This window comes from Leptonotus elevatus, chromosome 3 (genome assembly GCF_054856555.1).
Source record: "Leptonotus elevatus isolate MCC_2025b chromosome 3, RoL_Lele_1.0, whole genome shotgun sequence".
NCBI lineage: Eukaryota > Metazoa > Chordata > Actinopteri > Syngnathiformes > Syngnathidae > Leptonotus > Leptonotus elevatus.
In genome coordinates this window covers 8,471,785-8,495,963 of record NC_141241.1, presented here as the reverse complement: position 1 = coordinate 8,495,963, position 24,179 = coordinate 8,471,785, and the positions used below count along the sequence as shown (strand labels likewise).

Here is a 24,179-nt window from a genome sequence, read left to right as displayed (position 1 = left end):
GTAACTGAATCATAATTGTTTTTGTGCATTTTTTTCATGTCCTATTTTTCATAAAAGGATGAAAATTAAAAAAAAATTGTAATCCCATTCATTGATTGACAGTTTAACTGATTATTAAAATAATTGTTAGTTGCAGCTCTACATTTAAATCAATCAGTAAAAGGAAAAATTTAATTACAAATTCCATTAAATCAAAAATGCTCTTAAATAATTAAAAAGGTCACAAAGTATGATTATCAAATTATATTTCAAAATGCAATTAATTTACAATTTTTTTATTTCACAATTGAGCCTTCATTTGACCCTTTTTACCTTTTTTTTCTATTTTGCAGAAGAAATGTATGTTGATGCTTTATATGTACTAGTATTAGTGAAACTAACCACACTTGGAAAGAAGAAAAAAATTATTATACCAGACAGACTTTTTTTAACCCCTACAGCTCCACACACGAGCATAATCTTCATGATATTTTCTATCAAAATTTAAAAGCAGTATATTCAATGAAATAGACTTCAAATGAAGCTCCTCCATTCCCAAGTGTGTCAAAATAATAATTATACATAATTAACTCATTCACTGCCATTGACGGTTATAGACGTCATCAAAGTCATTTTAACTATTTCTATTGGTTTAACATTTTTTTCCACTTTTGTTAACAAGAGTATGAAAACCTAGAATAGTTTTTTTGTACATTTGAAACAGATATAAAATTTGTGATTTATCGTGAGTTAACTAGTGAAGTAATGCGATCAATTACGATTTAAAATTGTAATCGCCTGGCGCCCGTAATTTTTTAATAATCTTTTCTTTAAAAAAAAATGTTTGGTTGTTGTTGTTGTTTTTAATAATCTTTTTTTTTCACTTCACTAGTTAACTCATGATTAATCACAAATTTTATATCTGTTCTAATACAATAAAAAAAAATCTAGATTTTTATACTCTTGTTAACAAAAGTGGAAAAAATGTTAGACTAACAGAAATAGTTACAATGAATTTGTGACCTCTATAGCCGTCAATAGCAGTGAATGAGTTAATGCAATTTTGGTGATTAATCAATGAGTTAACGCTTATTATAAATATATTTTTGAGGCTAGATAACACTCTGTCAACAGCATGGCGTGTGCAACAAAACGTAAAATCTTTGTTTTCATCTGACACAAACTCAGAAGAGTGACTATACCGTTTCCTGACCTACAACTTCTCATGACAAATCTAAAATGCGTAGCAAATTCATCATTGTCCCGCTATCTAGTATTTATACTGTAGTTTGTATTTAGAAGCAAACGAACAGCACCTTGAGTTGCATTTTAATGTATGGAAGGTGCTATAAAAATAAAGTTTGAATGATTGATTGAAAATCTCCGGGGGACCTTCAATTTTGCAAATGAGCAAAATGTAGACTTTTTGTGGGTCTCATCAAGATAGACACAACTACCAAATTTCAAGTCCAACTGGCTTTGTAGGGTGATTTTTAAATACGTTTGGTCCCTGAACGGCAGCTGCCTCGTTCGCAACGGGTGGTCGTCACTCAATCCGATGGCGTGGGCGCACGACGTTGGCGGCCTGCTATACATACGCCTCAAGGAAATGTTTTGCACGAGCTCTTGATGGATGAACGCCGCTTGTGTCGCCTAAAAAAAAGGCGTCTTCCCCGATCCGCCGGGTGGCAGCTGTTTAACGCGACCATTCCGGCGATTCAACACATGACTCCATTATGGCCGCCGAGCCGTGAGAAGAACCAGGGCGGAGGGTTGGCGGGGGCGAATGCTTTTGGAACGCTCCCACTAAATGGGATCTTTAATTTCACAGGCCTCCTGATATGCCGTTTGTGTAACAGAAAAGAGGAATCAAGGCTTTTTGAAAGCACATTAAGCAGAAAGCAATTAACCCGCGCACACAGTAGTTAATTTTTGTATTAATACTTCCAACAGCTGGCGCAGTACCGCTTCCTCATTCTTTATCTCCGCTCCAGCTGTTGCAAGGACATTAAAGAGGATTTGTCTGCAATAAAGTGGCTCCGTATAGAGATACCTCGCCGAGGAGTGGAAGCCACGGGGAAAAGCGGGCGGCGAGGATTTACATACGGACCGTCGTTTTCAATAACCTGCCGGTCCGTCGTTTTTTTTTCTGTTTTTTTTTCAGCGAGAGCTTCAAAGGCCTTTCTTCTTCTTTTGCAGTGTACATTTCAAAGACATCTATTGACACCCTCAACAGATGTGCTGCTCCGTGGAACACTTGTCAGGATGTCAATTGGCTCCTAAAGTCAAGGCCCGGGAACATTTGATTATACACGTTCAACGCCACGAGCATCCTCCGTGTAAGGGGGGGAAAAAAGGCCCAAAATATAAATAAATAAAATCGAATTAAAACAGAGATAGAGTGGTTAGCACAACTGCCTCACAGTTGTGAGGTTGAGGGTTTGAATCCAAACTCTCTGTGTGGAGTTGTCATGTTCTCCCATACTTTCTCTGGACACTTGGGCCCATCGAGGACTCTAAATTGCCTATTTATGTGCAAGTCTGCCTGGCAACCAGTCTAGCCTTCAGTATAGAAAAAACTGTTTGCTGACAAGCACAGTAAAAGTAAAAAAAAAGTTGATTATCTAAAAATGAAAACCAGTTGGTTGTTAATTATGAGCCTACATGCAAATGTGTTTTTTGTTTGTATTTATAATTGTTCTTTATTCAAGAAAGTATATACAGGTATATTTTTATTTATTATTCGCTAGCATATCCGAACACCAAAATATTTTTACTGATGAGTATTTTCAAAATTTGAGTCAAAAAAAATTCGCAATAATCAATTTATAGATTTGTATCGGGATTAATCGGTATCAAATCGAATCGTGACCTAGGAATCGTGAATTGTATCGCCAAGTACTAGGCAATTCACACCCCTAGTAAATAATAAATATTATTATAAATTATGTTTGGTCCAAAAGAAATTGACATAATTATGGTGTTTCAAATCATTTTATTTGTCTTAATATTTTCAAATGTTTAAACATTTTCTTGTTTTAAACAAAAAAATAAATAATTGTTTTGAATAATCGTGATTTCAATTTTTACCTACGAGTGCATACATGAGATCATTTCAACTGCGAGATTGCCCCTTGCGGGTGATGCAGTCGGCCGCGCATGCGATGTGGGCAGTTTACTCTAACCCTTTTATACATTGCTTTCCTAGCATGATGAACACAATGCGCCCAATCTTATTGGACACATCCACACAATCTAATAAGCTCAACCTTGCAACTTGTCACCATTACATCATCAGTGTACTTGTACTGGTGACAAGTTGGCCAATTCTAGACTTAGCTTGCCTTGGCATGCTAGCATAATCCATCAAACCCTTATATTGGTTCTATTGTTTTTCTATGCGGTGAATATTGTGCCTCCTAATTCTGTGGTGGAAACCCCCCGAAAGGGATCATGTTTTTTTGGTTCAGACCAATACGGGTCGTCACCGATCGTCAAAACAAAAATGCGAACATCACGTCGAGCGGGGCCAGCCGCATCCGTCTCGTCTTAAATCAGCGTAACCCGCAACACGTGTGCGCCGGCTCGGGCGGTGTGGCCCGAAGCATGCCTGGTACATGACGTGTCACAAAATGCGACGTATTAAGAGTCAGAGGTTAGTTAGTTAGCCCGAGAGAAAAAAGGCTTGCTCAGCACTGGCAATTGTCACGTCGTGTACGTCATCGTAACGGAAGGGAGTGACGGGGAGGATTTATGCGGCGTGCTGTAATTGAATATAATTGAGCAAGTGCTTGACACTTGATATGGATTTACAGCGCCACCACTCAGCCTAAGATCATTCTTTCCTCTTGGCTGATGACTGATTTTGGTTTTCCGCGCGTGGAGCTTTGGCTAATTATAACAATACTGCGCGATCCGTCTTTGAAGCCATCGCTTCATCCAGTGACTAACCTAACCGAGGTTTGCCACGGAAGAAAAGTGCACTGTGGCAATTTTTTTCCTTCTTTGCACAATTAGTGACAGACATTATGAGAGCGCAATTAGAGCGAGAAACGTCTTAATTTATAGCAACGCTCTGTTTGTCATTGGGCTTGGCTACCGCTTTGTTGCGTAAGCATGTGTGGCGTAATTACCAGTACAGTTAGGAGAGATTTACAACGGTGGGTGATGATGATGGGGACCGTGTAGGAGGATGGAGTTGGGGGTGGGGTGGGGGTTCTAGGTTGCTGGGTGGATGAAGCCCTCCAGATGTGTGGGACGGGGGGGCCGTAACCAGGGCGGCGTGGTTCCACTTAAACCTCAGCGGGAGAGGAGCTGTGAAGTCGATGCGCCACGTCCAGCGTGCGCTAGCATGTGTATGATATGGTCCACCATCAAATATTTCAACGTGCATGTCATGCATGCTTGTGTTGTAAAAATACTACTTTTTCATTGCGGCTGGCTGTGTTAAACACATGCTCCAGACACAAAGATTTACGGGTGACAACTAATTCTACGTTGCTCGTCGTGGCATGATAGCATAATGCATCATACGTTTATCGGCTGAATTAGGCATACTCTCAGAATCGAATTAGATCCAACACAAGAGCTGTAACGATGTATTCGTGACAAGTTACCTCATTCTTGTTCACAATACCTGAAAAATCTAATGAGACTAGGGCCCGATCGATTAATCGGCCGTCGATTTTAATCGGCCGGTTATTGGCCTTCAAACATTGGCCAAAACAATCGGCCAATTGCGCCAAATGGATGATTATTTTCCCCTTAAAACATTATCGAATAAAACCAAAGTTTACGACGCTGTGAAAGTACCCAGAATGCACCATTTTGCTTGCATAGCATTAGCAACTAGCAAGTGTGTAGCGTATGTGATTTTGGTTATACTGTTGTCTCTAAAGGTCCTTTAAGCTGTTTAATGACACCTCAGTTGGAGTTAACTATAAAACTAATCACACAAAGTTGAGAATTACATCCACCGTATGTTTAAAAACCAAACATGCTTCGGTTTTAAAACAGCGTTAGCCTAGCACTAATGCTAAAAGCGAAGGGAGGCTCCCATTCAAATGCTAACAGGAAGTTAATGAATATACACACACATATGCTGTGGGAACACATACACACAGATGAGATAACACTACGCAAAAGCACAAATTCTTCTCAATCTGTGAAAAACTAATTATTGTAATAGAATTCAATCGCAACTTTCTTCTGTACTCACTTTAAGTGTGTACGTCATGGATGCACGGCACCACACTGCCCCTAAGAGGCCAAAATGCACAGGAGCAGTCAGTATTTGTTTATTGTTTTTTCAGTTATTATTATTATAATATAGTTATTATTTTTAGTTTATTCTATTCTTATTTCACTTTCTTAATGTTTTATTTTGTCCTTTCAAGTTATATTTATAGTTGATATTTCAAGGATTCAAAGAATTTCTTTTCTCAAAATTCAAGGATGCAAACATCCAAGGATTTTTTTTCTTCCACATTACATGGCACGAAATACAATCCCTGAGGTCCCAGGTTAGCCCAGTAAGTCCCAAGACTTGTGAAAATAACACAATAAAAATGTATAAAATAAAAGGTTAATGCTTTATAGCAGTTGCAGTTGTAAACAAGTAAGAATGGTTTTATTATTGACACTTAAATCTATACAATACCCTTGTACACTTCATGATTTTTTTTTGATAGGGTCATACTATGGACTTGTCACTCAAAGCAGAGAATCTTAATAACAGAAGTTTGTGCGTAAGTGACACCCATTTAAAAGGAATTGGGGAGGGGGGGAAATTTTATGCATTATACATATTTTTAAATAATCGGCAATCTGTATTTTTTTCTGCCAAAAATCGGTATCGGCCTAAAAAAATGCATATGGGTCGGGCCCTAAATTATACCCAATAAAAGAGTTGCAACAATTTATTGATGACAAGTTACTTGATTCTACTTTGCCCACCCTAGCATGATAGCACAATGCGTCATTAAGTTACCTACATTCGGTATACCTGCACAAGTGCACCTCAACTTCCATCAAGCAGCGTGGAAGTGGCACCTACGGGAACCAGGTGTTACTTCCTCCTGCTTCTTTTGCAGCACGATGCAGCCAGGCTGGAGGCATGGAAGGCATTAAAGTCCAGATTTGAGCCTGAACTCAACATCCATAGCCAGCTGCTTGACATGAGCGCCGGGTGTCATATCAAGCGCATGTATTAGGCTTCTTCTTCTGTCAAAGCAGTGATGTGCAGCAGCAGACAGGCTGTCTAAGCATTGTGGATAAAGATGGAGGGCTGTACTTTTGGGGGGTATATATTACATGTTGGTACTGAAGTTATGTTTTCCACCAATAATGGCAAAAAAAAGTTGGAGAAAAAAAAGGGGGGGAGCTGGTGGAGTAAGTGCATTTCTACTCATGTATGGTTAAATGTTACAGTGTCATGAACATTCTATTTGAAATGGGACTAGTAGCGGCAATACATAAAGCACTTTACTAGCAGTACTAGTAGCCAAAGATGTAGAGATATTGAAGGCAGTAGTAAAAAAATAATAATAATAATATAATAATAATACTAGTAGGAAACATTTGCTGCAAAACCTTGAATAAGCTAACCTTGCGCTCGCAAAATGTATTCTCGCGGTATTTGTGAGATCACAAACTCCCTAGAATCCATCTTGTTGGTTCGGACCAATCACAGAGCGACATTGTATTTGGGGGCGGGATATGCAGCTGTGACGAAAACGGTCGTGGGAAGAAACAAACCAAACATGGCGACACCGGTGGACGAATGCGTGGACGCTGCAATTAATTCTGTTTAGTCTCTTGTATCCGCATATCAACATTGCAAAACCGACAACATAAACTCAACGCCATGATATCAGCTAGTCGCAACAGTCGCATGTCGGTGACGACATTTCCATCCTTTGCCGTGATTGGTCGAAACAAAAGTTAGGTAGACGTGCACACGATTCTGCTTGGTCCAATCAGCTCGAAGTGTTGTACAGCATGCCCCGCCTTTCCCGAGCAAATCAACGCGGAGCAGTCCCAGACTGATATTGTGGAGAACTCTCTCGAGTGAAGCGCAAATCAATCTGGCTATTGCCAGGCTATGAATAAGCACCTCCCTTAACACTTTCATATTTAATTTATCTTGCTTTGTTGTTATATATATATATATATATATATATATATATATATATATATATATATATATATATATATTTATTTTTTTTATTTTTTTTTACAATTCTTGGGACTTACTGGGGTTATCTGACTTTTCTGGGACCTCGGGTATCATATTTTGTACGTGAAAGTGTGTGTTGGTACGACAATAAAAAATCCTTGAATCCTTGAAAACTCAACTTTAAACATAACTTGAAGTTGAAAGTAAAATAAATGAGCAACAAAGTAAAATAAGAATATACTAAAAGATAAGCAATTAAAAAAACAAAGACAAATCAATACTGGTTGTTCCTGTTGTGCGCGCCTTGGCGTCATAGAGGCAGCGTGGTGCTGTATATGCTTGGAGTACACACGAGATAAGAAGAGTAGAAGAAGAAAGTTGCACTTGAGATCTATTAATAAAACCGTTTTTCACAGATTGGGAACAATATCTGCCTTTTATTGTTATATTACTTGTGTGTATGTGTTTCTACTATATGTGATTATTCATTATTTGAAGGAATATCATTCCCAGATGTCAATGCTAATTAGCCGTTAGCATGTCAATGGGATTTTATACAGACTGTACCATTAGCATTGGCGATGTTTTTTTACAACAAAACTTATATCTAAACATACAATTTAAGGTCTTTTTTTTTGTTGTATGTTTAATTTTACGGCAAACTCCAATTGGGGTATCATTAATGCAGCCGTGTATAGCACACTTAGGGACGGCAGGATCACATTAATGTCACACATTTGCTATACTAGCAACACTGCACATTCAGGGTACTTCAAAGACGTCAGGAACTTTCGAACGCACATTAATCGTTTTTCTTCTATCGTAGTGTTTTAATAATCGTCTCCGCTTTGTTGCAGTTCCCCGTTAGTTGCTGGTTTTGACAGTAGAAACACATTGTTAGTGAATAGAGCAAGTAGGCGGTGCGCCGTGGAAAAGGACTACGTGTCGTCCAACTTCCTGCGATCACTTGCAATGTCTTAATGGAGCTTTTATGCTGCACAGGCTTGCTGCTTTAGAGTTCACAAAAAAAGCTCCTTTGATTTTTTTTTTTTCCATTTCAAAGTGTGGTATCATACAAATATGTCGGGCACACACATTTGTACATGCGGCTCTCATCACGGAGAATGGACTGTATTCCTAACAACTTGCAGATGTCCCACTTTTTGTCTAGTGCGGTTTACGTTGGGCTATAAATTGAAGGTAGATCCTTTTTTTGTGTGTGATGTAGAAGACAGGTTTAAATGGGCCTAATTTCACTTTGAAATGTGCCACTCGTTAAATGGTGCCACTTTCAGCCCCCTTTTCTTTTTCTTTTTTTTTTACTGGTCACGGGACATCTGGCACCCATTCCGGGTCGAGTGCCAACAAGCGACAGACCAAGCTGCTCTCGACTTTTTGACAAAAAGCTCATGATGAGCAAAAACGGAAAGCTTTTGTTGTTTGTTTCGACTTTTTGTTCCTCTTAAGACTTCCTTTCGCCTTGACGCGCTCAGCTAAGAAACTGATCCTTATTGAGTTATATGTGAGGGATTGAACAACCGTGTAACGCAGCCGCCCTTAAATCCACTGCGGTCGGCGTGAAGAGAGTGCTTCATTTATGCGTTAAAGCAGCCAAAGGCTCGCGGGCTGCAGACGGTCTGCCATGTCATTTTAAAAACAACAACTGAATGCAATCGAAGAGATAAGTACCTGTGATTGTCTGGCAACCATCCACGGTGTCTTTCGCCCCAAGTCAGCTGGGATTGGCTCCACTTACACCTGACCTAAATGACAGGTGGTATGGAAAAAAACTAATAATTATACATATATTTTTTTTAAATATATATTTATATATATATATATATATATATATATATATATTTATTTATTTTTTATGCATATATAGGTAATACACAGTAAATAACAAATAAATAAGTAACAAGTCTCTTAATGTATGGATATACTGTATGTATAAATTAGAATTTAGATACAATGGAATGAAGACATGATATCTAAATATAATAATGTATACATAGTGAAAATACTGGAATACATAACGATTGCATCTTTTTTTTTTACTAATGTACAAAACACATTTGCTCCCAAAAACGTATAAATGCGTTCTATTTTATAGGTTCGATTTTAAATGTTTTAAGTGTCTCAAAGACGTATTTATACGTTGTTTTTATGCTAGAGCATACAGAAGGCTTTGATGCAGCCTCAAAGAACGGTTGAAGAAATGGTAGTTATTACAAAATTGGCCAGAAGTTGGCAGCAGAGCAAAAAAGATCAACCAGGGCCAATCAAAAAACTAATTTACTCACAATTCTCAATAGATTTGTGAATAATGATGAAACTTAGCTATATTCTAATGCTAATTGCTGAAAACAGAAACAGATAGAAATATACTTTTTTTTCCTGATGAAAGAAGAGAGACTCTAATCTTTTGTTAGGTTCCATGTTTTTATAGCAATAGAACACAATATATTCTGTGGGTCTTGCAAAATCAGTCAAAATCCATTAAGTGAAGGGGGTTGCTTCTGTGAAAATGGCTGGAAGTGAATGAGTTTAAATGACAAATAATACATTTTTTATAATTTTTTTGTAAAATATGCACGTTTAATGCAAATAAATAAAATGTATGAAGACAGATGTTTCGGAAGTATTTAAGGAGTGAAAAAATAAACAACTATTAGGGTTCCAAATTTTGCTTTTCCAATTATTCTATATTACATACATACAGAAATGTATGTGTATATACACAGTATATATTTGTTATTTGTTATTATGTTGTAGTACAAAAGTTGTGTAATGTATAAAGATCATAAATGAAAAATACATATGTAATGGACACAGAAATAAAAAAAAATTGGGGGGGGGGGACATTTTCAAATTAAGTCAACAACAGTGTCTTATAATTAAAAATAATTATGACAATTTATATAAATTTAAAAAAAATTGTATTTGGCTAAATTGTAAAAATAAAAAGTATAATGTAAGAAAAATATATTTTACATTTACCATAGCACATAAAAAAAACTGTATAATACATAATACAATAAATGTGGGTAAATTTGACTATTGTGATAGAGATGTTTCCCTTACCCTTGTAGGCAAAAAGCTGTGATAAAGTTTATTCCCAATCTTGCATGGAACAATTTATTCTATAACCCGACATATTATTTGACAGACAGCAATCGTATTCCACAAAACAACAGCCCAGTGTTATTTGTTCCAGGAGTCAGGGAATAACAATGCCATAAAAAATGTAGACCTTTCCAGTTTTTCCATGGAGAGAACTGTTTGTGGCTTAGAATATTTAAATGCGTATATTTAATATTATTATGCCCCGTAAAAACAATCATTTTGGCTTATTATTTTGCTCCTTTTTATGGGATCCAAAGTGCACAAATAAAAGCATTGGTTTACATGTGCTTAAATTGCCTAAATGTGAGACATTTTGGACTTGATGTCAGAGTTTTGCAAAGGAAAATAAAATCCTAACACCTCCATGTTGAGTCCTTACTGTATGCTGGTTGCCAACATTTGTGGCATTTGCTGTGCGACTTTCTCAGGGAAAAAAACAACATGGCCGCACAGCACTTCTCCGAAAAAGTGATCACTTGTACATTGACAAGAAATATAACCAGATTTTCTCTTACACGTCATTTGCGGAGAATTCTGTATTATAAGAGCAACAAACGTACTGGAAGTTCACAAGCTCACTTTATTAAAAATAATAACAATGGGCTTCTCTGCGCCATCACGTCTACCGCGTAAACATTGATAACCAAAACGAAAAAAGTGCTGCATATGCCAAACAAAAACAAGGAGGCGCCACACTGCGGATTGTTACCACACTCCACACCGCAAGATAATCGTTCAGGATCTTTCAGAGACATCCGATAATCAGACCTTTGCTGACTTGGATCTGAAGAAGGGGAGAAAATGTTTGAATTCGCCCAACCCCACTTTAGTATACAGGGTTTAAATAAATCTGCAAACTTAAGTCAACGGCATCTGTTTTTGTACAAAGGAAATCGTTTTCTTCAGCACTACCTCTGTTGAAATTAATGAAAATTAGCTTTTCAAATTTGTATCGCTGCATTTGGAATTCCTCCTACCAGTTCCAGCATGAAAGATCAACCCGGCACTCATCTTTTCAAGCTGTTTGCGGGCCTTGTAGGCATTATTCAACCAGCGTAGCTCTCACTGACAATTAGCCCTCGCTGCAAAACATCCTGGCCCGAACCTCTACGTAAGTCTGTGAACGTGCCTTTTGCATGCTTTTGGATGACGAGGACGCAAACAAAGCGGCCGCCGAGCGCACAAGGACATGGCAGAGAGTTTCCAGATCTGTCACTCCGCTCTCCAGATGCCGTAATGCACATAAATGGAGGATTTGCGGTCAGCCTTGGGAGCACATGTGCGAGGGAAGTGAGGAGGAGTCACGAGGGGGGCGGTTGAGGGTCCGCACGAGGGCAGCTGCGAGGTTGTCGGCGGGGCGTGCGGTGCTTTGATCCACCGCCGCTCAGGTGTGACGGGACGTTGACGGATGGCGAGGCGGGACAGGTCCATGTGGTTGCAACGAGAGCGTGAGAAAGGGCACCTGTTAAGGTGACGGGGAGCTGAAAAAAAATCATTTTAGAGTAGATGGGCCGCCGCTACACTAATTTATACACTTGTTTGAATTAGCTGGGAGGTCCAGATGTGTGAAAGTGTACCGGCCAGTGATGGTATTAAGTCTAGGGATGGGCATTTTCATTTTCCCGTCCACATGAAAGCCCGTTTCAATGTATCCACACAAGTTTCTTACCGTTTGTTTGCAGTTCGTCCACACGGTGGCGCGGTTTCGGAGTTTGAAACAGATAACTTTTGTATCCAGAGTGGAAAGATTTAAAAATGCGCCTCGTACGTTCCAATGTGGACACCTTATGCGGCACACTCCTCCAGTGATGACGAAGTGGTCTCAGCTCGATGACGACGCATTGTCATAGTTTGATGATGTATGCTCCAATTCTCGCGAACTGCCAGTCTTTCAACAACAATGGCGGATAGCCGTGTCATAGTCGTTTTGCGCAACCTCCTTAGCTTGCTTATGCTTTTACAGCAAAATATTTTGTATGTAAAATGTATAGGTTCGTATGCCGCGAAAAGTTTTTGGGGAGGAGTAATGCTGGCCTCGCGGCTTAAAAAGTCTTGGCCTATCGGCTAGCCAGTCATATATTCACATCAGTGGTTTGTTTTCTTCGCCAATTCTTCTTCTATGCTTTCTGTCAACTCCCTGTGGCTACAGCGCCACTCCAGACTTGGCATACACATTACAGCCGTTAAACGTCCTCCACATCTTCTTTTGGACACTTGCATGACTTGAAACGTTTCTGTCTGTAGAAGATTTTTTTCGAACGAATCCTGCTTTGCTTCCGTGTGAACAGGGCCTATGGGCCACAATATTATTAGGAAAACGACGACTCGTCACAGACCCATGAAAGTGGGACAACGGACAGCTAAATCGACTACTGTATACAATTGGAATAATGACCAAGCGTGTAACGCAATTTACTTGTATAGAGAATCAATTCTCTTTTGTTACGTTTTTATTTATCCATCAAATTTTATACCCGTTCTCGAGAATATAGCCGTCCAAATGTCTACCTACCTTTCTACCCATCTATCTATCTATACATCTATATAGCTAATCATTGTACCATTCTAGTGGTGCGTGGCTTTCTTCCAGGAGAGCCCAATAAAAAGCTGATTACCTCTCAATTAAAGCTCAGTGCATCTTGATTACTGACTGTCATTGCGTTGACCCTTCAGCAGGCAAGCTTCAGAGGAGCCGAACAGACTGTGCTCGCACAAAGATGGTGCAAACATCATCATCATCACTATCACCTTCTCAGCAAGTTCATGTAGCAAGTGGCCCTCAGTAAATCAGTCCTGGCGAAAGGATTTATGTAAGTAGCCAAGTGAACCCAAAAGGTTCACGGGCGGTTTCCTTTCATACTTGACTGTAAATCCTCTAATTGTTTTTCATTGCGTCCTTAAAGTTTATACCACAAAACGAGCAGCTTGCATATCTGGATACGACGCAAGATCGTGCCTCTGGACACACCTATGTTTACTTTAATTGAACACTTGATCGTCAATAAAACTCGTCTGGGGGAAAAAGGTCATTAGCCAACGCCTAATGAGTCCACTACAGATGATGCTTTGTGGAGATGTTGCTAAAAGAAAATTAAGTTCTATATTTGCAAAGTCTTGTGGGATTATTAAGACATTAGCCATGCTACTAAAACATACAAAATTAAAGAATTGTGAGCGCTCTTGAAGGAGTTGTTCCAAGCATGCGGGCGAGGACTCGAGGCTGAGGTTTTTCGGCCGTCTGCAGCTGTAAATCTTGGCGGCGGAAGATAGTCTGCGACCGCGGTGACCTCCCTAACCTCGTCCATCTTCCTCAGCAACTCGGGGACGGGATAAAAGTTCTCAACAAAAGGTCACCGTCCGTGTATAGTGCCATTAACAAGCTCTGTAATGAGAAACAATATCTCAGGGAAATATTCCGGGTGTCAGCGTATGTTGCGGCCTGATGGCTTATAAATGGAATGTATCAGCGTGTTTATGTTGCCTGTTTAGCAGCACATTTTCATGCCTCGCTGGAGCACAGATGCTGTGTCAGTGCATTAACGCCAATGTCACTTGCAATAAGACTAAGATTCGGTCCTTGTTTGCCCTGACTGGAGCCTTTAAGCATTCTACCTCCTTAATTGTGCAACACTAACATATTAAATGATACAGAATCAATATATAGAAAATGCTTATGTATGAAGTTAGTTACCTACAAAATGTAGAAAATATTGGATATCGGTAAGTCAGTAGCCAGACCATAGGTATGTTGGTAGATAGCTAGACTGATACTCTCGGTTTTAGTAGGTAGGTAGGTAGGTAGGTAGGTAGGTAGTTAGATAGGTGGCTTGGTAGATGGACAGATGGATAATTGTTGTACATGAGCAATATGGAGTTGCCAGACGAGGACAAGGAGCAGTAAATGGCTTGTGGCAGCTAACTAGCTAGGCGAAGTTAGGCTAGCTAGCTGATGAATGGACAGACGAATAGACAGACACTTGATAGAAAGCTGAAAAGAATGCTACATAGATAGATAGCTAGGGGTGCGTTCAGAAATACGCTCTAAAGTCCGTGCACTACACTGAGAGTGTGTATGTATGGAGAGGCAAAGTGCACTCTGCTCGCACCAGTTAGGTGTGTTAGCAAAACTATTACTTGCCAGCTAATGTCAAACTTAACAACCACCACATGAGGAAAAGCCCCAGAGCTAGCGCCGCTAAACTGGAACGTCTGGGTAAAAAAAAACTTTCATAACTTACCAACTTGAGAATTATCCACTGTCCACGAATGGTGAATGACAACATTTATATCCCCCATCAGGCAACAACCCTCGCATTTTGCCAGTATTGTTTCTATCTTCTACCATCCAATGCACTGGCACGCTTTTGGTGCGCTCTGAATTTCAGAATAGCAAATTCGAGCAACAAACAGATTCCAAATGGTCGGAGTGAACCAGTGCACTCTCGAAGCGTATATCCAAATAAGCTCTGTAAAGAAAAAAACATTACAAGGTATTGGGTTGCCAAATTAATAAAAATATTATTTAGGCTGTGATAGCTAGTTGGCTATGCAAGGTAAGGTTAACTAGCTGATAGTGACATACTTAACTGTGTGTACCAAGAACGCTAACTGAACCTCTATGTTTGAACGTCAAAGTGTAGAGGAAAAATACAAAAGGTTCCTTCGTTGACTCATTCCGCCTTTTGACCTTCTTCTCTTGAACACTCCTTGAGTTTTCCAAAGCTTTGTGTTGTGTGTTTCATTGGGCCAAAGCATGCTGTCGGTGTAAATTAACAAGATTGACAGCGGCAAAGAGAGAGGGAGTGTGTACACAAGTTGCAAAAAGCAAAGGGAAAAAGAACAGCGAGAGAAGCTCAGTGCGGTTTATTACAATAGCGATCAAAGGCTAGGGCTGCTGTATGGCAGCCACTCGCTGTCCGGACACCGGCGAGCCACTGCGGAGGAGCTTGATAGCACGCTTTATTGCAACGGAGGCTTCTCGTATAAAAACAAAGGCTTTGCATGCCGCCTTATTCATGAGGTGCACATTCCTTGCTGTTGTTGTCATGGTTGATATTGTAGTGGAGCTGATACACAAACCAAAAGAGGCCATGGAGAGTTGCATTGAACTGAAATACAGTAAGCACACTGCAACTATTAATGGAACGTAGACCGTATGAATAATAAGCTAAATAAAGAAGCAAATGCAATTACTTAATTGTAATTCTTGCTTCTTTGCTGTAGAGCAGTTTGAAGTTACTATCAGTGACAAAATCCTTTTGTGTTTTTTAACATACTTAGCCAATTAACAATTCCGAACATCTGGGCATTTCTGATATTTCCCCAATTCAACACAATGCGGTTTAGTTGTTGTGAACGTCGATCTGTTGCCAATAAAGAAAATATAAAAAAATATATTTTATTGTCTTTCAATGTTCTCACTACCAACTAAAAGATACTACTCTTTGAACAAATACAAAATAACTTTAGCTCTGAATTTTGCCATAGAATGAATCCATTTGGGCATAACATGTGTTTTAATTCCCTGCCATCTGCCTGATTTGATTGACAAGTCACTTTGCTCCAAATAGATATGTGCACACTCGCGCTGCCATCCCAAAGAGAAAGGGGGGAAAAAAGCAAACCTTTTCCGTTCGTTCTGCGCGCTGCACGCCACAGCGTTTGTATGTTGTCCAGTAATGACAATGTCAGGCACAACGAGGCCCCACAAGGCTTCCTGGGCCGCAAAGTGACACATGCATGCGAGGAACCCTCATCACGACTGCTCGCAACCGCAGCCGCCACCACCGCCACCCCTGGGCCTTCGTAGCCAAGACGTGTTCAGTGACCAGGATAGCATAACCTCAAGTGGATGACATAGTCCCGTGGCAGGCGCTCACAGAAAACGCTATGTTTTTCTACAAGGGTGTAACCGCTCTGTCTTTTTCCCCTTTTTGAGACTTCGCAGTGCCTTCAGACTGACGGTGGAAAACAAAGCCACATGTCCAGTGTTTGCGTTGGGATTTATGGACCAGTATGATCCTTTAAATGGTCATTGGAGTGTTGCTAATTCTTTCAGCACACGGCCATCATGGTTAAGTTTAATTATAACAACCCACAGTTAGCAAAGTATTCGTTGTGTCTTGAACAGATTAGCGTACGTGACTTGCAATTCTTTTTATTCTCGTCAAACTAGTCAGCAATAAACGTAGCGGTAAGGGGCTGAAATAGGGATGTTTAATGGTTAACATACCAAACATTACACTACAAACATGCAACTCAACTTTCTATGTATGCTACGTACAAATGTAATGGTACAACTAGTACTGTGTTTGGATTTTTTAGTATGGAACTTTGGTTATAAATTCTCATATAGATTATGTAAGGCAGTGGTTCCCAACCTTTTTTGGCTTGTGTACTTGTCTGGTGTCAAGCGATTATTATTTTTTTATCATAATTAACCGCATGACTTCAATAGTTAACTCACAATTAATCAAAACATTTGAATATTATAAAATATGAAAATGTCACAATAATTCATAAAATTGAGTTAAAATTATAAAGATGCACTGTAATGTAAAAAAAACGAGTGTGATATTGAAATGTGTTGAGGTCATTTGTCTGACACTAGATGGCATAATTCCATTTGCAAGACATTGGTGACAGCTCAGTGCATTTTTCTTTTCATATGAAGAGCTATATAATCATTAACATGAAGTAACTTGTGAAATTCTGCACATTTTTAAAATTGAAAAATTCAACTTGACCCCAGTCTCCACAAATATATAAATCATTGATTATTACATTTATTACTGCTAGATTTTGACGTGGACGTGTCTGCTGCCTTGTGACTGGAATTCCCCCAGTACAGGCTTTCCAAGTAAGGAGCGGTCATTAATCGTGCGTAAATAAAATTAAAAAAAAGTGGCTTGAAAGGAACTTTCAATTAACTCAAAATGACCGCACTAATGTTGACAACCCTAGTCTTAACAACACAGACATGATACGCGCTTTCATCAAAATACGTCAACGATCAAACAATTATAGCACACATTGCATATGTTTTTTGACAGCCCAATTTTTCCATTTTGTGTGGGTGTCCATGTCTCACACCAATGAGCCATTGCTTACCCTAGCCTCCTCTACTGAAGGACCAAAATTGTGCATGGATTTTATTGCTACGACAACTATTATACTAAAAGGTTTCCAAATGTTTCAAGAACTACACTTGACATTTGGTTCCTCCCTGAGACCCAAACTTAGCAAAATGTATCACCAATGCCGAAATGTACATTCATGAATTTGTCAAAAAATTGTGCGCCAGCTTGATGATCAATTACATGGCTTACAACATTTTGCTTGGCCTGGGACCCATTCAGGTTCCCGAACCTAAGATTGTGAAACCGTTAAATCACAACTGTCAACATCTCCTTCCAAAATGTAAACCTCCTCAGAACATTTTCCAGTTGCTGTCACATTTGTCGCCCAAAACAAAATTAACCAACCATCTGTCATGCCGCCATTAAGAATGAGACGTGCAAAATGAGCCAAAGGGTGACTTTACTTCATCGGTTGTTGACGAATTCATTGTTAGTGCCTCACGCTACATTATAAATACACACATATGCATGTAAACCACTAAAAGGCGAAACCAAACGGGGAAAAGCAGTGATCATTTTTCCTTGTTTGCATTCATAGTCAAGCCGAAGAAAACATGACATCGGTTAAAGGGAAAAAGTGATATTTACAAGATATAATTAATACCATCAACATGACATGAAGCTCAGTGTGTTGAGTTGAATTACGCCACTTTGCCGCTCTCTTAGTTCTAAAAGTTTCCTCCAAGGAAAAAAAAAAAATCTTACACACAAACCCGCTGTGGTTCGGCGTTGATTCTACCTGTGTCAAAAATGTTCGACGTGCCTTCAGAAGTCCTTCGCAAGCTGCCATTTCAAAGACAAGAGTATGGCGAGCGTTGTGATAGAACACGGGACGCTAGTGTAAGCGACGATGCTTTACAAAAAGAGGCCCCCAGTGTTCCCAGGAGATGTCCTCGCGAGGTAATGCCGAGGACAATCCGCTCTCTCTCGCCTTTAATGTATATTTATAGAGCTTCACGTGCATTTAAAAAGTTTAAAACGCTATCTGAGGCCTGATGAGGATCTTTGATCTGCTTCTGAGCATAATGCAAACAGATAATTATGTTTGCTTTCTTATGCCTATTGATGCAGACAAAGTATTCCTTATGAAAAGACGAGGCGCTATCAAAGACAAGCCTGTTCTTACAAGCAATCTCCGTGACTGCAATTTGTCTCTGCTATATTTATATTCGCTTTTATGTTACTACTGGCGCGCATAAACACAATAAGGTTTATACAGATTATCTTCAATGCGATTTCATTAAGATAAACACTCCTGTATACAATAGTCAAGGAACCATGTACCCATCGATGTGTTTCAATATAGTCTAACCTTGTAAATAACCAACCATGATGAGATTTTATAACATTCGATGAGAGACGTGCCCATCATCATTGTCATTTTTGTTCCCCATATTCAGCAAAGAACGTTCAGGGTCATAAGAATGGACAGGAAGTATAACTGTCTCGTGCTCTAGCCACACACCCAGTCTGTTAAAAAATATGGAATTTGCCTGACAAACTCTCAGTTCTGTTTGGATTTTAAACTACTGTAAAGCTATTAAAATTAATCACATCCTTAAAGTATTTTAAAGCTATTAAACATTCATCACAACATTAATGAAAGTGGTCACATATGACAGAAAAAAAATGTGCATCTCTTTTTAGTGGTTTGTCAAAAGCATTTGACAATGATAATATATATATATATATATATATATATATATATATATATATATATATATATATAATATTTAAAAAAAATTATTGCAAGATTTTCATTGTCCCTCAAAAATAGTCACTTTTAACCCCCCAAAACGGCACATTTGTTCAACCATTAACATTGCATCATCAAAAAGAGCGAGACATTTTCAACACTAGATTGGTCAGTAATTTGTAAATAAATAAAAAGTAACATCCATATGTTTGGAATGACCAATAAAGAAAAATAAAGAAAGAAATGTACCAAATTGTGACTTGCGGTTTCGGCTCAATGCCAGCGTTATGCGGCAGAATACTTCAGTTAAAAGAGTGTTTCTACCCTTGTCTCGTTATGTCTAACCATGTCCACCTGTGTGTGTCTTCCCTTCCCCTTCCCCTTCCCCTTCCCCTTCCCCTTCCCCTTCCCCTTCCCCTTCCCCCAGGTGTGTCTCATTAGTGTTGGTGTATTCAAGTCGGTGTGGGTGCATTGCCCATGTTATGTGTGGAAGTTCGTGCGTCAAGTCTTCATCACAGCCAAGTCGTCTTCGTCACCGCCAAGTAGCCATCATCACCACCAAGAAGCCTTCGTCAACGTCAAGTAGCCTTGGCCACAGCAAAGTCCTCGTCACAGCTAACCAAGTCGTCCCCGTCACAGCCAAGTCGTCCCCGTCATAGCTAGCCAAGTCGTCTTCGTCACAGCTAATCAAGCCGTCCTCGTCACAGCTAACCAAGTCGTCCTCGTCGCAGCTAACCAAGTCGTCTTTGTGGCAGCCAAGTCGTCCTCGTCGCAGCCAAGCCGTCCTCATCACACCCAAGAAGCCATAGCCCCAGCCAAGTCAAGTCACTCCACAGCAAGTCAAGTCAAGACAAATCAGGTCCGGTCCCGTCATGGCGACCAGTCTACTCCCGTCCAGTCCAGTCATGGTGACCAGTCTCCTCATGTACTGTCCAGTCATGGCGAGCAGTCTACTCACATCCTATCCAGTCATGGCGACCAGTCTACTCACGTCCCGTCTAGTCATGGTGACCAGTCCAGTCACGTCCCACCAAGTCATAGTTATCTGCTCACCTTTTTCCCTATAGTTAATTAAAGTTCCACGCATTGCACTTGATTCCTGTTTCCCTGCCTTTGGGTCCACCATCCCTCAACCACTCACATTCCAACCTGACACCATGTATGGAAAAAAATGACAAAAGAGACTACTCTTGGGTATTCCCAGTGTTTATCATCCTAGGCTAATATAGAAGTATTAGTCACAATAATGTTGTAACGCCATTGGAAGGAACTTCCAAGATACATTTTCCTCATGTGCTCATATTTAAATACAAGAAAAGCAAACAACCCATTTGCGTGCTCGCTCGTAGCTATTGGGTTGTTTTCCTCAACAGCTGACAGTCGATCAGTCACGCTCTTTTTTTGATCGCATCGCCGCTTCATGCTAGTCAATCACTCGCAACAATAAACTCCGAGGCCGCGGGCGTGGCGGCTACTCGTCAGACTAATTAAGCAAACAGACGGCGGAGGGAAAGGAGGGGGCTGGTTGGCGTCATAACCCAAGACAATTCCAATCAGAGGGTCTGTAATTGAAGTGACAAGTTAATTACAGGCTGATATTATCGTGCGGTCCTTGTAACGCCGCCTTCATAAGATACTGGTCGCCTTCCCCAACCTGCTCCAGCTCTTCAGATGTGTTCATTAACAGAGGGACCCCCTGACCTGTTCACCCGTCTTGGATGTATAATTAAACGGGAATAAGTCCACTTTGTCTCGTTTTCATTTACAACATTTATGAGCTGCACTTATAGCGGGCGGGCGTCGGCCTCCACGCGGGGCCCTCGGGCGTCGCCTTCCTCGCTCCCCCCCGATCCCACCTCGGCGCACCTCTGTAATTAGCGCTAGCATCTCCTTTAAACAAGCGACAAGCAAAGTTTAGCGGCGGGATTCCGTCGGATCATTACCATAATATGGCGGGCGCAATTTGCCCCCTATCTCCCAGCTTTTCCGCCACATCAAAGTCTGGCAGAGCTGTGGTGTAATTGGGCCATGCCGCCTTGTCAAGATGATTCAGCCTGATGGCTGCAAAAGGGAAAAAAAAACCTCCTGGGCATGATAATTAATGGAGAAGAAAGTCAAGTCAACGTTGGAGAGCGGAAGGAGGAAAAAGTTTGGACAGCTTGGCATGAATATTTCACACCTATGACTTATTCAAAGTGATCAATTTGATGTATAATGGATATTAGCTTTCCCAACTGTGTTTTTCTTTGAATCCACACGTTTTCATTTGTCGACAGGACAGGACAGCTGCAATTCATCTTTGACACGTCCAGCAGATTTCCTTTAAGTTGGGGCGGACTCAGCCATCGGGACTTTTGGGAGTTTGCTGAGCCGAACGGCCGGTGGCTCCCTCTCGAAATATTAATCGGCGCGCGTAGCTGCATGCACTCCATTCCCCTTGTCAATGAATATGATTCAGCACATGTCCGTCGTTTCATCCGCATGCACAATGTTGATGAATATTTTCCAAGGATGAATTTTGTCCTTGGTCCCTGTAATGACAAGTTTGCTCTATATTATTTATTTGGTTGTTACTAACATAACTATGAGATTAATTTTCAAAAATAATTTCCAGTTTAATACATTTTATAGTTTATTTGGACATACGCCCCGGCGGCACGGTGGCTGACTGGTTAGCACGTCCGCCTCCCAGTGCAAAGGTTGTGAGATCAAGTCCGGGCTTCGACCTTCCTGGGTGGAGTTTGCATGTTCTCCCCGTGCTTGCGTGGGTTTTCTCCGGGTACTCCGGTTTCCTCCCACATTCCAAAAACATGCATGGCAGGTGAATTGGACACTCCAAATTGTCCATAGGTGTGATTGTGAGTATGGTTGTTCGTCTCTGTGTGCCCTGCGATTGGCTGGCAACCAGTACAGGGTGTACCCCGCCTACTGCCCGAAGCCAGCTGGGATAGGCTCCAGCAACCCTGCGACCCTTGTGAGGACAAGCGGTACAGAAAATGGATGGATGGATGGACATACGCCGCCATTGTTATTTACGTCGCAAGGCATTCAGTGCGTCGTGACGTAGAGTGGCGACTGGCTCCCTGTCAAGCAATGTGAAACGTCTATAAAGAAAGCAAGGTAAGTCTTCGCAGCGTTCCTAAAGGGACGATCAATTCAAAACTCTTGAATGCGTCTGGTGAATGACGAGAGCATGGCGTGGGGGAGGGTGACTCTCCCGATCGCATGTTGTTTCTTTAGGAACGCTACCTTACACCCTGAACCTTGTGTTTCTATTAGATCTTTCATGATAACTTTTTGTCAAACACAAGACCAACACAACCCAAATGCATCCGCTCCGTGGGACACTGTTGATTTGTTGCAAATTAGCAGTGTATGTTTTATCTCTGTATTTCCATATGAATGAGTCAAACACAAGCAAGGGGCTTGTTTAGGCTGGGGTGGGAGTCATCTGTATCTGTCATCTGTTCAGCCAGGACAATGCCTGTGACAGTTGGTGACAGCTGGTCTTCCTTACCCTAAAAAGTTGGGGGAAAACAGTCCAAAATAAACAGGCCAGATGCCTTTCCTCTTGGCAAGAGCCAAAGACCCCCGAATAACGCCTCGCCATCAAACCTGGAACCTTTTCTTGCGCTTTCATTTTTTACCGACCCCAAATTTGAATATGAAAAGGGGTCTCTCACTCTCTCCCAGGCAGTCAAAGACCATCACTGTAATGACATTTGGCAGTCATTTGATTTATTGGGTTTTAGAGGGAGGGGAGAAGAAATCCACTAAATATTTCATACGCCATGCTAATCCTTGTAATATTGCCGGCTGAAGCCGTGTACCTGCGCCTGCTAAGACGCCAGCTACGTGGATCTCCCTCACAGTCTGCAAACGCCTGCAAGTCTCCTGAATAATAAACCAGCACCATTGAAATATTTAGACTTTGATTCCCATTAAAGGAATCTTTAAAACATGAGATTTACATTTCTGGAAGAAAAGAATAGCGATAGCGGCAATCACACCTCCTCCAGCCAGTCGGAATAACAGTCGCTGTTGCCGTGCAGGAAGTGGATTTGGGGATAAACATAAGGGTGCAGACAAAGAGATCAAATGCGGCGATGAGAGATGAGAGGTAAAACATGAAATGACAAAAAGCAGCTACAGAACCGGGAATGAGGTGTCAGCAGTTTTAGCGGAACAGCGACACGTCTCTCGCGTGTTTCCGTGGCGGCTCTGAACTAAAAAGTCAACTTGGGTGCGCCAGCGTCGCCTTTGTTCACGCGACACTTTGCCATTTGGGCTGCGATCCAGACACACTAGGAGAAAACACAAAAACTAAGCGGAAGCATGTGGTTGAGGCCGACGCTTGAGGCCTTTACTTGGTACAGAGTACAGTGAACGTAACAGTTCAATAGAATTGGGACCAAGAGGGGCCAGCAGCTGGAGTTCCGTAAAAAGGTTACAAGCCTCTGTGATTGTGAATCAATAGCGTATTAGACCATCATTTTAAGGATTATTTCGATTTGGCGGATGTCTGCGATTGCAGTTTGTTGGCCTGTTCAATTTAGGCTTGTGCCATGTAACGTGTTAGGGATTCTGTTCCACTGGAGCATGGATACAAAGACAATCCACAAACTGAACCATTACAGTGTTCCATGACTTTTTGCAAATTAGATGATATGTTCCATTATTCCCTGTGATAGGCAAATTTCCGCAAAGTAGAGGTTGACTTTATCTTGACAGTTTTCACCATTCTAAACACTTGTTACACTTAATAAATTTAACTTTTAAAATGCAAACTGAAGAATAAATACCGGTTCTGTAAATCTTTGTACTTTCAGCAGAAGTTCTTCTTCTTCAAAAACAGCAATCTCGGGAACTAGTTTTCAGTTTCCACAACAAGGATTGACTGCACCAAAAGGTGCATTATCCCAAGAGGATTGTACCTTGTGGCATTCTGATCAAGGTAAGCCATTTTAATCTAAAAAGAAAAACTTTAACATAATTAAGCGTCATTTCCTCGTCCTTGTGCGCTGCAGTAGCTTGTGCTTCAACTGTTTACTTTCCTTGTACT

At 40.6% G+C, this 24,179-nt stretch overlaps 1 long non-coding RNA gene across 2 annotated transcripts in view; it reads right to left on the bottom strand.

The window, feature by feature from the left end:
- Positions 1 to 24,179, bottom strand: part of LOC147176861 (uncharacterized) — a 61,615-nt gene that overhangs the window by 13,157 nt on the left and 24,279 nt on the right. For both annotated transcript variants that reach the window (XR_015094432.1, XR_015094431.1), the window contains exon 3: positions 8,846 to 8,919. This is a non-coding gene — a long non-coding RNA (uncharacterized LOC147176861). The remainder of the gene's footprint in view (positions 1 to 8,845; positions 8,920 to 24,179) is intronic.